We start from the raw sequence: 14,879 nt of genomic DNA, 5'->3' as shown, positions 1-14,879 counted from the left end.
GCTGGCAGTGCTGTGGGGGGGAAGGAGGGAGAGCCAGGTCAGTAGGGGGGTCTGTTCTGCACAGGGTTATTAGGGTGTGCCTGGGCACACCTGGCACACGCCTATGGTTACAGCACCGTTAACCCCCTCCCCCTTGATACATATAGAAATAATAGAGTGCTTGGCAGCCTTGTGAGTGATCTCTCATACAGAAGATTGCTCCATAAATAGAAATGGTCTCTGCTGAAATAAAACAAGACGTTGCAGGATACACTTACACTAAAAGGAGATAGGAAATTACCATTTGTACTGTGTATACCTGTTCAATCAGCTTAAAGGAAAACTCTCACTTCATTTTTTTTAATGTTCTGCCCCCCAGGGGACAAAGTACATGTAGTATTTGCCCCCATGTTCTTTGCAAGCCTAGCTATGAGGTCAGGCAGGGTACCCCCTTCCTCCGTGTCCATCCAACAACGTAGTTAGCAAGGAGACTGCTGCTTGATAACCGGCACTTGTCTTGGATCCAAGTACGGTACTTGCCCAAGATTAGTGCAGGAATCTAGAACAAAGGAGGAGGTGTGTGTCAGTCTTCAATCCCCTTACCACGTGATTCAGGGAATTACTCGGAGCCAAGCCAGTATTTTAGCAGCAATGTCCGTGCTAGCCATGTTGTCAGGCAGCCACGGGGGAAGCGGGGCACCCTATCCAAACTCACAGCTAGGTTTACAAAGCATGTAGGAATATGGATCTAAGTAGCCGTTTAGTGATCAGTCCCCCATGTATTTATTTGTCCCCTGGGTACAGACCACCAAGACATTTAAGCAAAAGATCCCTAAAACATGCTAGCTTGTCTAATGTTTCATGAAGAATGAAATGTACACTGGACCAGCTCTCAAATTTTGCACTCCCCTACTCGCATTTTGTGAGTGGAAAATGATTGCTGGCGAGCGTGGGCTGCCTCGGGGCAGGGTGGGGCGAGCACCGCCATCAGGTGGGGCTGAATGGGAGCCGTTCTCTCAGCGATCGCCAAGGGGAAGAGAGAGTGGAGGAAGAGGAGAGCTGGCCGGATCATCACAGAGCAGGGATTGCCGCTGTAAAAGCTTTCATTTGAACTGCTGTCCGCTCATGGTCACACACAGTCCCGCCTCCTGACCCGGCGCCAATGTTAGACAGAATGCCGGTGATTTGTCGTTATGGTTTCCATATCAAGATGGTTCCTGTAAGGACTGGGCAGGCCCAACGGAAATCTCCGAACCTCGGCCGGCATCCAGGCTTATTCCTTAACATCCCCGTGGATTGGAGGATGTTAAAAAAAGAGCCAGGAGGCGAGCGAGTGTAGCGTGAGGCCGACTGGCCACTTACCTCAAATTCCACGTCGCCCTGGAGGTTCGGTGATTTCCATCGGCAAGGATTGAGCCTGCGCAGTCCTTACAGGAACCATCTCGATAGCCGGAACCATATTGTCAGATCACCGGTCCAATGTCAGGACATGTTCTGGCTGTCACAGGCGCCGGGTCAGGAGGCAGGACTGTGTGTGACCGCGAGCGGGGGGGCAATTAAAATGAAAGCTGTTACAGCAGGCAATCCCTGCTCTGTGATCTGGCCACCCTCTCGCTTCCTCTGCACAGGTCACACTGCAATGATGGGCACAGGTGAAGCTGCAATTGAGGCTGCATTGGTGGACACTGGTCACTCTGCAATGATGGCTGCAATGATGGGCACCGATGAGGCTACATTAATGGGCACCGGTGAGGCTGCGCTGATGGGCACCGGTGAAGCTGCGCTGATGGGCACCGGTGAAGCTGCGCTGATGGGCACCGGTGAAGCTGTGCTGATGGGCACCGGTGAAGCTGCGCTGATAAAGTTGTTGCCATTATTTATTTTTGTAACTTAATTTTGCATAAAACTTTTATAAAGGTTGTAAACTAGCATACTAGCTCATTATCAAATACTTACCTCAGAATGATGCCCTTAATTGGCGTTGGCACTCCGGGTACACGGCCAACATCTTCCACCGGAGTTATTTCTGGGTTCGCGGCTCCGGCGCTTTGATTGGCTGGAGCCGGGATAATGTCCCTCCCGTGCATGCACGTGGGAGCCGCTGGTCACGGCACAAGTCCTGGAGAAAAACAGATCAGCGAGCCATTTCTTCAGTGTGCATGCGCCGATGTCGGCGGCGGCAGTGCATATACCGTATATCTCCTAATCTGTGCACGTTTAGGAGATATTCACGGTACCTACAGGTAAGCCTTGTTATATGCTTACCTGTAGGTAAAAGTGGTGCAACAAGGGTTACAACCACTTTAAGTGTCATTTTATGAGATAATTTATGAGGGCCCGTTTAGGGGCGGAATTAGGGGTGGGGGCAACTGGTGGCAAGTAACCCCTTAAGGCCTGGCTAGTAGCTCAGGAGTTGAAATTTTGAGCCCTGCTCTGAACTATTCTTTTTGTACAACAGTGCTTACCATAGTCTACATCCAAGGCTCCTCCCAGACGCCCATTTTATGATTAGGTGTAAAGGTGTCTTGAAGATCAGTGATTTATGAGTTAAACCCCAACTCCAGCCAAAACATTTCTGTTAGGGTTTACATGAACTAGGAAAAGGAAAAAATTCTACCATTTTTAAAATATATTTTTTAAAGCTGTGATATTTTTGCAAAGATTTCATCTTACATCCTGTCCCTTTAAAAGCAGGACAAGAAATAGGGGAAGGGACCGAGACAGGAAGTCATAGACAATAATAACAACAACCTATAATAGAACAAAATCTACCAAACATAAGTCAAAAGGTAAATAGTGGCGCTAAGTAATGCAATAACACAAACATTAATATTACACACAGTGAGTGGTACTGTGCAAACACTAGAAAGTAATAGTCCATATGCTATGATAATAATACTGGGTGGTATCTCTGCGATAATTGTTCAGTTGGTAGACTGATCCCAGACCACACCACGTGATCAACACTGTGTCATTTGCCCAGTTGGATGTAAACTCACCAGCATTAGTTGCCTCACACCCTCGTGTTTGGCATATCAAGCAATAGACCCCTCAGGCTGAGACTTTATGAAGATTTACTTTATGGGTAAGGCTCTTGCCAACACACAGATTTGCAAATTTTCAACAGGTCTTTCTTACATTTAGAATTACCGTATTTATCGGCGTATAACGAGCACCCTAACCTTAAGAGGGAAGTTTCAGGAAAAAAACTTTCCACGGCCCCCTGCGTATAACACGCAGGCACAATTTACCCTCTATTTTCAGGGTAAAAAAGTGAGTGTTATACGCCAATAAATACAGTAGATCTGTACTTGGAATATAGCTAAGAATGTGTACCAGGATCTCATCAGATAAATCACTTGGATTAACACAATATCCTTCTATCTTTTTCCCAGTATGAGCCTGTGCAGCTCGATTTATATTCTGGCTCACTGCCAGTGTGCCAGGATGACTGCTCTCCTGTGCATGTGCAAGAGTGACATCATTCTGTGCAAGGCAATCGAAACGGCCAAAGACTCACCTGAAAGAACTACTTCCGATTAGCTGTATGAGGAGTGTCCACGGTCTGTATATACACGCACATCTATATCTCTGACTTCCCCAACGCAGCTACATGCCCATAGATGCCAAGCTTCACACAGCTGAGCTATAATATATAGCTTATTTTATAATAATAAAAACCTGACAGAGATTCTAACTCTTACCCATTTTACTGAAATTGCGTGTTTTGTTACAGCTACTGTCCTCGCCAAAGAGATTCATATGTTTCTTGTTTGACTGTAATCTGTACTGTTTTAACTAGGGTTGTCCCGATACCAGTATCGGTACCGATACTGAGCATTTGTGAGAGTACTTGTACTCCCGCAAATGCCCCCGATGCCAGATCCGATACTACCCCCCCACCCGCCGCTTAGTTATTCAGCGTGCGGGGAACATCACAGCTTTCATTTGAATAGCTGTCTGTTCCCCGCCGCGCCGCGTATAGACACTCCCCCTTGCTCGGGATTGGACGGGTGATCTGTCTATCAAAGTGCAGATCACCCGTCCATTCCTGAGTAAGGGGGAGTGTCTATACGCGGTGCGGCGGGGAACACACAGCTATTTAAATGAAAGCTGTAATGTTCAACGCACGCTGATTAACTAGGCGGCGGCATCTAGGTATGGGGAGACATGGCTGCATCTGTGGGGGGACATGGCTGCATCTGTGGGGGGACATGGCTGCATCTGTGGGGGGACATGGCTGCATATGTGGGGGGACATGGCTGCATATGTGGGGGGACATGGCTGCATATGTGGGGGGACATGGCTGCATATGTGGGGGGACATTTAAAAAAAAGTATTGGTATTCGGTATCGGCGAGTACTTGAAAAAAAAAGTATCGGTACTTGTACTCGGTCCTAAAAAAAGTGGTATCGGGACAACCCTAGTTTTAACCATTTCAATAACGGTCAACCAGCCTGTTGGATTTAAAATGCGATCATTGCTAGCAACTGTTACCAGATCCTGCGATCCAGCGCTGTACCGACTGCAGCACAGCTCCTCTCACTTCCTTCTTTCACAGGAGACACAGAGCAGCAGCAGCAGCCACTGGCTCCCATGGTAGTCAGTCAAATACTGTGAGAAGAGAGTGGGGGGCGTGGCTGAGCCTTCCCTGTGTGTCTATGGACACACACAGTTCGCCTCAGGAGCATACCCACACGGGTGCCCTAACAACACATGGCTTGCTGTGGGGCCCCTGCAAGAAGAAGGAGTGTATTGTACCAGCCGGAGACTCCAGAAGGGGCGGCTCAGGGCTGCTCTGTGCAATACCACTGCACAGAGCACATAAGTATAACATGTTTTCTATATTTAAAAAAAGGCTTTAACGTCACTTTTAGCCTGTGACAAGTTCTTCTAAACAAATTAACTGGTGTTAATCCCACAATACACTGCAGCACACAGTGTTTGAATGGTGCATTCTGTGACACTTCAATAAAGTTTTTGAAAAGAGAAAAAGTAAACAATGCAATGTGTTTTACCACAACTCCTCACTAACCCTACACATCGTATAACAGCACTGCGCATTTTAGTGTGCTGAGTGGTGTGAATGAGTCCTAAAAGCTCATCTGCATTAGCTTTGCTTTGATCCATGTTCGATTCCCTCTTCAGAAAGCATTTGACAGGTGGGAAGGAGGTTTTGCCTGCTTTATCCCCTTAAACCTCACACTAGTGCTTGCAGAGCAGCCCTTTTCACTTGAATGGGTCATGTTCAGCAAGAACTACACCCGCCTAAAAGCTACAGGGGATAGAAAAGCATTACGGCTGTGGCATGTGTACCTGGCTGTTGCCTCTGTAGCTAAAAATATGGAGAGAAGGGAAGGAAGGAAGAAAAGAGAAGGGAAGGAAGGAAAAAAAGAGAAGGGAAGGAAGGAAGGGAAGGAAGGAAGGAAGGAAAAAAAGAGAAGGGAAGGAAGGAAGGAAGGGAAGGAAGGAAGAAAAGAGAAGGGAAGGAAGGAAGAAAAGAGAAGGGAAGGAAGGAAGAAAAGAGAAGGGAAGGAAGGAAGAAAAGAGAAGGGAAGGAAGGAAGAAAAGAGAAGGGAAGGAAGGAAGAAAAGAGAAGGGAAGGAAGGAAGGGAGAAAAGAGAAGGGAAGGAAGGAAGGGAGAAAAGAGAAGGGAAGGAAGGAAGGAAGGAAGGAAGGAAGGAAGGAAGGAAGAAAAGAGAAGGGAAGGAAGGAAGGAAGGAAGAAAGAAAAGAGAAGGGAAGGAAGGAAGAAAAGAGCAGGGAAGGAAGGAAGGAAGGAAGAAAAGAGCAGGGAAGGAAGGAAGGAAGAAAAGAGAAGGGAAGGAAGGAAGGGAGAAAGAAAAGAGAAGGGAAGGAAGGAAGGAAGGAAGGAAGGAAGAAAGAAAAGAGAAGGGAAGGAAGAAAGAAAAGAGAAGGGAAGGAAGGAAGGAAGAAAAGAGAAGGGAAGGAAGGAAGGAAGAAAAGAGAAGGGAAGGAAGGAAGGAAGGAAGGAAGGAAGGAAGGAAGGAAGGAAGGAAGGAAGGAAGGAAAGAAAGAGAAGAGAAGAGAAGAGAAGGGAAGGAAGGAAGGAAGGAAGGGAGAAAAGAGAAGGGAAGGGAGAAAAGAGAAGGGAAGGGAGAAAAGAGAAGGGAAGGGAGAAAAGAGAAGGGAAGGGAGAAAAGAGAAGGGAAGGGAGAAAAGAGAAGGGAAGGGAGAAAAGAGAAGGGAAGGGAGAAAAGAGAAGGGAAGGGAGAAAAGAGAAAAGGGAAGAGAGAAAAGAGAAGGGAAGAGAGAAAAGAGAAGGGAAGGGAGAAAAGAGAAGGGAAGGGAGAAAAGAGAAGGGAAGGGAGAAAGTGTACATCCCACCTCTCTTCTGCCCATGATGACATCTCTCCTGCCCATGCGCAGGAGCTGATCGCCCAACACTGTAAGCTGAATTGCACATGTACAACTCAAATTTACAGTGCTGGAGAAGACAGCAAGCAGGCAGCTAAGGGCATTTTATGATAGAAGAGACAGTGTATGCCTCGTCTGCAACAAAAGCCTGCCTGCTCATCGTTTCTTACAGCAGAACTTTAGTTCCATTTTAAAGTCCTGGGTGAGGAGGGCAGGGGAGAAAGAGCACCTGAACACCTGAACAGAAACATGCAACTCTTGATGTTGGGTTCACAAAACGTTTATTGAAAATGCAAACATGTACATCAAGCCAACATGTTTCGGTGGAATGGACTCCCACTTCTTCAGGGCTGTTAATACGTACTTATGGGTGGGGGTGGTTTCCAGAGCGATTTCTAAATTTTGAGCTTTAGAGTCATAGAATGGCAGCTGGTGATGATACCTGTGCATCACCACCAGCCGGCATTCTGCTAATCAGAAGCTGCCTGTGCATCACCACCAGCCGGCATTCTGTCAATCTGAATATGCCTCTGTATCATCAGCACATTAATTATTTTTCTCTAAATTCTACAAACAATACCCCATGAATGACAACACGAAAGAAGCTTGTTTGTGCTAAATTCAGTTGATTGGACACAAATTGGAAAGGCACACGCCTGTCTATATAACATCCGACAGTTAACAGTGTATGTCAGAGCACAAACCAAGCCATGAAGTCCAAGGAATTATCTGTAGACAGGATTGTATTGAGGCACAGATCTTGGGAAGGGTACAGAAAATCTTCTGCAGCATTGAAGGTCCCAATGAGCATGGTGGCCTCCATAATACGTAAATGAAAGAGGGTTGGAACAACCAAACTGAGCGATCGGGGAGAAGGGCCTTAGTCAGGGAGGTGACTGAGAACCCGATGGTCACTCAGAGCTCCACCATTTCTCTGTGGAGAGAGAAGAACCTTCCAGAAAAACAACCATCGCTGCAGCACTCCACCAATTAAGGCCTGTATAGTAGCGGCCAGACAGAAGCCTTAGTAAAAGTCACATGACAGCCCGTCAGGAGTTTGCCAAAAGGCACCTGAAGAACTCTCTATTGTTGTAATATTAATATAGATATGTAGGTATTGTAAAATATTGTGGTATATGTAAGGCACAGTATATATGTGTGACATACAGGAATTCAAGGTTACACATCAAAAGGTGTTTGCTGGGTTAGTGGTCAAACACAGATCAAAGGGACAGCTGAGAACCCTTTTGATGTGTTAATCTTATCTAAGACTAGTTGTGTGAGATGGCCTGATACTTCCTTACATACAAGTATTTATTGATGGTAATTAGACTTGGGGAAGTTTCCATTCATTCAGAGAACCCCCCCCCCTCCAGTGTGAGACCAATATTTGAGGCAGTCAAGCTGGCATTCAGCTAGTGTAGTCTTGTCAATGATGAATATAGCACAGGTCTAGGAAAATATGGGATTCTGAAATACTCTGTTGGACTTTTGTATCATCTGTGGAATTTGGACTTTGTATGTTATTGGAAGTTAATTAAATTTGCATTCCCTGGAGAGCCTGGTTTGTTGCTGCGAAACAACGTAATTTATAGTCATCATACTAACATCTAAGATATTAATTATCTAACCGGAGTACTGGACACTATATATCTAGATCATTACATTGGTGCCGTGACCCGGATGAGAAACCGGAAAAATATTTAACTATTTGGCCTAAAATGCAAGCATCACGTCTGGTGGAAACCAGGCACCGCTCATCAAATGGCCAATGCCATCCTTACAGTGAAGCATGGTGGTGGCAGCATCATGCTGTGGAGATGTTTTTCAGCGGCAGGAACTGGAAGACTAGATTAATGCAGCAATGTACAGACATCCTTGATGAAAACCTGCCCCAGAGCGCTCTGGACCTCAGACTGTGGCGAAGGTTCATCTTCCAACAACACTAAGCACACAGCCAAAATTACAAAAGGAGTGGGCCAGACTTGAACCCGACTGAACATCTCTGGAAAGATCTGAAATGTCTGTGCACAGACACTCCCCATCCAACCTGATGGAGCTTGAGAGGTCCTGTAAAGAAGAATAGGAGAAACTGCCCAAAAATAGGTGTGCCAAGCTTGTAGCATCATACTCAAAAAGACTTGGGGCTGTAATTGGTGCCAAAAGGTGCTTCAACAAAGTATTGAGAAAAGAAAATGATGTCCTTGACTTTCAGCGGGGATATTTGAATGATGCCTTAAAGTGGATGTAAACCCCCAAATTTTTTTTTTTTTTTTTTTTATGTCACAATGTACAGTATAAGATTTCCTATCGTCTGTGCCCAGTCTTGCCACACAGAGTTAATCCAGCTCTGAGCAATCCTCTTTTATTGTTCAGTGAAATACAACAGACTTCCAGATAAAAACCAAAGTCCTTGCTTCTGAAAAAGAGTGCACAATTCACATCCCCTCCCCTGTGTTTTGATTAAATGTTTTCAAAATATGGGGTGAGTCACAGTTCAGTGCCATGAGAAAATGCAACAGCCATCAGAATATACATAGTGCTGGAGGGAAGAGGGGAGGGGGATGTGAATTGAGCACTTTAAGGCCCCATACACACGATAGAATCCATCCGCTGAAAAATCCCAGCGAATGGGTTTCAGCGGATAGATCCTATGGTGTGTACACTCCAGCGGATCTGTTTCCGCGGATATTTATCCCCTGGGATGGATTCCAGCAGATCAAATATTTGCTGACATGCTAAACAAATCTATCTGCTGGAATCCATCCCAACGGATGGATCCGCTGGTCTGTATAGACTCACCGGATCCAATCCATCCGAAGGGATCCCCCGCATGCGTCGTAATGATTCGACGCATGCGTGGAATTCCTTATATGACAGCGTCGCGCACGTCGCCGCGTCATAATCGTGGCGACGGCGCGACACGTCATCGCCAGAGGATTTCGGCGCGGATTTCAATGCGATGGTGAGTACACTCCATCGCAGAGAAATCTGCTGAAATCCTCGAGAGGATTTATCCGCGGAAACGGTCCACTGGACCGTATTCGCGGATAAATCCTCTCGTGTGTATGGGGCCTTACAGAAGCTGTGTATGTCTGCAAGCAGTGCACGAAGATATGTAAATAACCTGTCACTCAAGCAAGGACTTTGGTTTTTATCTGGAAGTCTGTTTTATTTCCCTGAACAATAAAAAGAGCTCAGAGCTGGATTAACTCTATGTGGCAAGACTGGGCACAGATGATAGGAAATCTTATCCTCTACATTGTGACATCAAAAAAAATCCACATCCACTTTAAGCTACAGGCATCATTCAGATATAATCTTTTTCAGCCGGCGATTCCCAACACCGTAATAATGATCATAGCGGCTCTTCTGCCGCTTGATCGTTCTTAGGGGAGGTGAGAGAGGATGCCCCTCCTGCTGCCCTCCGATGCTTCTACCGACTCACCGCTGCGATCAGTGAGTCGGAGAACAGATCCGCCGGCCCTGGATGTGGATGATAGAGATTTCCGGCAGACCAGATGGTCGCCGATGTCTCTGTAATCGTCGGACGCGATGTTATGACGTCACACCCGGCCTCTGCTTTAAAAAAAATGGTGCCTCGGCTGGGAAGCGGTGATCGTTTTTTATTTTTTTTCCATTTCAGGCTTCCCAGCCTAGTGGTGAGATGTGGGGTCTTATTGACCCCATATCTCACTGTAAAGAGGACCTGTCATGCCATATTCTTATTACAAGGGATGTTTACATTCCCTGCAATAGGAATAAAAGTGATCAAATTTTTTTTTTTTTAAAGTGTCAAACTAAAAGAACTTAAGTATACTCTACCCTTTATTTTTATTTTAAAGGGCCCCTGTCCCCGTGTGCTCGCACGCAGAAGCCCCGCCCACATATGAAACAGTGTTCAAACCATACATGTTAGGTGTCACCAGGAACATTAGAGCGAGAGCAAGAATTTTGGCCCTAGACCTCCTCTGTAACTCAAAACATGTAACCAGTAAAAAAAAAAAAATAATAATATGTAAAGCGTCACCAATTGAGATTTTTTTATGTAACGATGTTTGGCGCCATTCCACGAGCATGTGCAATTTTGAAGCGTGACATGTTTGGTATCTATTTACTCAGCGTAACTTAATCTTTCACATTATACAAAAAACATTGGCCCAGATTCTCATACATTTACGTTGCTCCTGGGCAGCGCAACGTATGTGATTTACGTTACACCGCCGCAGGTTTACAGCCTGATTCTCAGAACACTTACCTGTAAACTTGCGGCGGTGTATCGTTAAATCGCTCGGCGCAAGCCCGCCCAATTCAAATGGGGCGGGCACCATTTAAATTAGGCGCGCTCCCGCGCCGAGCATACTGCGCATGCTCCGTCGGGTAAATTACCCGACGTGCATTGCGCTAAATGACGTCGCACCGACGTCATTTGCTTAGACGTTAAGGTAAATGGCGTCCAGCGCCATTCACGGACGTCTTACGCAAACAACGTAATTTTTTTAAATTTCGACGCAGGAACGACGGCCATACTTAACATTGGTTGCCCCTCATAATAGCAGGGGCAACTTTACGTGTCGGAAAGGCTACGGAAACTACGTAAATTCTATGCGTCGAACCGGCGTACGTTCGGGAATCGCCGTAATTTGCTAATTTACATGCGCGACGGGGAAAACGACGTCCGCGACACCTAGCGGCGGGAAACAAAATTGCATTTTAGATCTGACAGCGTAAGAGCCTTACGCCTGTCAGATCTAATGGGTATCTATGCGTAACTGATTCTAAGAATCAGTCGCATAGATACCCGGGGCCAGATGAGGAGTTACGACGGCGCAAATGGTGTTGCGCCGTCGTAACGCCTTTGAGAATCTGGGCCATTGTGTCAACTTTACTGTTTTTTTGGGGGGTTTTTTTAAGCACAAAACTTTTTTCTCAAAAAAAAAAAAAAAAAAAAACACGTTTGAAAAATTGCTGCGCAATAACTGTGCGAGATAAAAAGTTGTAACAATTGCTATTGTATTCTCTAAGGCCTTTGCTAAAAAAATAAAATAAAACACAAATGGCGCCGATATCAGAAAACCGACGTCAGCAGCCTGCGCCGCTGGATGGATGCCTGGGCTTCTCACAGTTCGGTACAACTGTAGTGTGTATCCATGCGCCACCCAGTGGTTGCCGGCGGTACTGCTTCTGATGTATTAATCTTTCTCACAGTTCTGTACAACTGTGTGTATCCATGCACCACCCAATAGTTGCTGGCGGTACTGCTTCTAATGTATAAAAAAAAAAAGAGACCAGTGATATGTCTATAATGTTAAAGACCATATAACTCCTATGAAAAAAGCAGAATCAAAGTTTGATTCTGCTTTTTCATAGGAGTTATATCACGATAAATCACAGGTTTATTTTGGGGGGGGGGGGTTCTGGCATTCAGTTTTTGAGAATCGTGATCTTTAGTCTAAGCAAAAGAATCGCGATTCTCATTTTGACCAGAATCTTGCAGCTCTAATTATATATATATATATATATATATATATATATATATATATATATATATATATATATATATATATATATATATATATATATATATATATATATATATATATATATATATATATATATATATAGTTTTTGAGGGTTGTATGTAATTTTCTAGCAAAAAAAATAAATAATTTTTTTTTGATTTTTACATGTAGGAGAGAAGTGTCAGAATTGGCCTGGGTGGCAAGTGGTTAATACTGAAGACCATTTTTGTTTTCTGTTGTGATGGAAAAGCCCTGCCAAGTGTCATTTTCCTGTCCAATCAAACTACTGCGGCAGCCATTCGGGGCATTTTTACTGGATAGAGTCGGTGTTCTGACAAGATGGGTCCCCCGTCGTATAATGCCCGGGCTGGACTGCGCAGGCGCAGCGCATACGGAGCAGTCGAAAATTGCAGAAGATGAACAGCTGTTCATCAGCTGTACCCGGCACCTGCGCAATACGCTGACGCACGCTCCCGATGCTCGGGGGTGGGTTATTCATTGAACACAACAAGGGGCGGATACTTACAGAATATGCTGCATGATGGACAGTGCTTTTTTTAAAGGGGCGGATGTATGGTTATTCATTGAACACAACAAGTGGCGGATGCAAACCGTCCCCCAAAAAAGCACTGCTCAATAATACATCCGCCCCTGTGCGAAAAGCACTGCCCATCATGCGGCTTCTTCCCCTTGTTGTGTTGAGTGTATAACCATACATCCATCCCTTTGAGAAAAGCATCCGCCCCTTGTTGTATTCGATGAATAACCCGCCTCAAGCATCGGGAGCGAGCGGCGTGTTGATTGCGCATGCGCCGTGTACAGGTGATGAACAGCTGTTCATCCTCGTAGATTTTCAGCGGCTCCGTTTGCGCCTGCACAGTCCAGCCCGGGCATTATGCGACGGGGACCCACACCGACAGGACAGTGGGCAAGGCTTAACTACAAAGCAGTGACGGCCCGTCCATAGGGGGCGCCCGGGTGCCGCCCCCCCCCCCCCCTGTAGTCAAAATAAATAAATTAAAAAACAGGCCCTTTAAGGCTTTTAAAATGTCGTTCTGCAGCGCCGCGCAAATAACATACATTCATGCATTGCCTGAATGTATGTTATTGTGGCCAGCTAACGCTGGTCTAGTCAGATGGCCGGACATAGGGCGACCGGCTAACAGAATAACGGCAGCTGGTTGGCTGTGCGGAAGTGCATATCAGAGCCCTTCGGAGTACAGCCCTTCGGCTCCCGGATGTCTTATCCTCAGGACGTACGGGGGCTGCGTCCCTTGGATAAGACTGACGGCCGTCTCAGCCAATCAGGTTCACCGATTCTGGTTATCGGTAACCTGAATGGCTGAAGCGTCATCGAGGGGGGCAGAAGACATCTAGGGACCGTGGAAGGAGGATGGCTAACCCCAGAAAGGTAAGTGCCGGGCGGGGCAATCTGACTGATAGCATGTTACAGGGCACAGTGGCGACAATTGAGGTGGGAACAGTGGCGACAATTGATGTGGGCACAGTGGGGACAATTGATGTGGGCACAGTGGGGACAATTAATGTGGGCACAGTGGGGACAATTGGTGGCATGGCACAGTGGCTGCATTTGATGGCACAGTGGCTGCATTTGGCATGGCACAGTGGTGACAATTGTTGGGCACAGTGGTGACAATTGATGGCACAGTGGCTGCGTTTGATGGCACAGTGGCTGCGTTTGGCATGGCACAGTGGCGACAATTGATGGCACAGTGGCGACAATTGATGGCACAGTGGCGACAATTGATGGCACAGTGGCGACAATTGATGGCATGGCACAGTGGCTGCATTTGATGGGCATAGTGGCTTCCTTTGATGGGCACAGTGAGGCTGCAATTGTCTTTTTTTTTCTCATTTGTTTGCGCCCCCCCCAAAAAAAATTGAGCACCAGCCGCCACTGCTACAAAGTCACATCAGAATGGCATCTTCAGCGGGACATCCTGCATTTATCCAAACATAAAGTAAATGTGATCACATACATTGTTTACATTGCAACATAATATCCACCCTGAGAATCATTCCTACACAATGGCTGCCATCTGGACCTGCTTTTCAAAGGAGGAGAGGAATATTTAAAGTTCCCTCGTGTAAATGCTGACAGTCCTGAAGTGACAACACTGTCCAGTACAAAGTCAATGATATCATGTCTCATAGTACAGATATATAAAGTGAGGGGTCTTAGCAGGCAGCACTGCAGTCTATAGGCACCTCATAGAAGGAGCTCCTTCTTGTCCTGGCACATGGCTGTCACTGAACGCACGCAGCTTACCTGCCTGTCAGTGACTGCTCCCGGGGACACGTACGACGCCTCTCCCCCCGCAGGTCACCCCGACACTCATGGGAGATGTTGACACACTGGAGCCACTGCTGTGAAACTAATCCTCTGATTGGCTCAGCCACACAGGAGGCAACACAGCGAGAACCTGCTTCTCCTATTGGTGGCTCCGGTAAAGGAAGGGCGGAAAATGAGCTGCTATTGGTCGCAGAGATTCCACGTCATTGTAGATGACAAAACAGCAGCACAGTATGGCTGTGTATTGGTATGAAGTGATGTGTGCGAGAAACAGGAAGATTACTGTGCTCTACTCTCCTGTTTCCTCACTCACCTGACACTTCCATGATGTCATATACAAGTCCTGTGATAGTTAACACATGATTCCTGTCAGATACACAGAGGACACTCCTGGCTGCACCTTAAACCTATGTATATTCCTCACAAATTTGACAAAATCATGATTTTTCCTAAATGGTGGAATTTTTCTGTTATATTGGCTTTGAAGCAGCACTTTCTATGCTTGCTTGTTATAAATGTATGAGAAAATTCCTGTTTATTGCTTTTGGAGTGTTTGTTCCTGACCTTGAAAAGCCCTTACAATATATCGTCCCTCAGTAACGCACCCATCTGTTAGGGGTCATTTACACATCCCTCAGTAATGCACCTGTCTGTTTGGGCTCATTCACCTGTCCCTCAGTAATGCAC

The 14,879-nt window shown here is 46.1% G+C and overlaps 1 protein-coding gene across 2 annotated transcripts in view; it reads right to left on the bottom strand.

The window, feature by feature from the left end:
* The window catches only part of TECPR1 (tectonin beta-propeller repeat containing 1), a 118,487-nt gene extending 104,202 nt beyond the window's left edge, over positions 1-14,285 (bottom strand). For both annotated transcript variants that reach the window (XM_040356795.1, XM_040356796.1), the window contains exon 1: positions 14,169-14,285. The gene's annotated coding sequence lies outside the window, so the exon portion shown is untranslated. The remainder of the gene's footprint in view (positions 1-14,168) is intronic.
* Between the last annotated feature and the right edge of the window lie 594 nt (positions 14,286-14,879).

This window comes from Rana temporaria, chromosome 6, assembly GCF_905171775.1.
Source record: "Rana temporaria chromosome 6, aRanTem1.1, whole genome shotgun sequence".
Lineage (NCBI taxonomy): Eukaryota > Metazoa > Chordata > Amphibia > Anura > Ranidae > Rana > Rana temporaria.
This window is presented reverse-complemented; position numbering and strand designations above follow the sequence as displayed.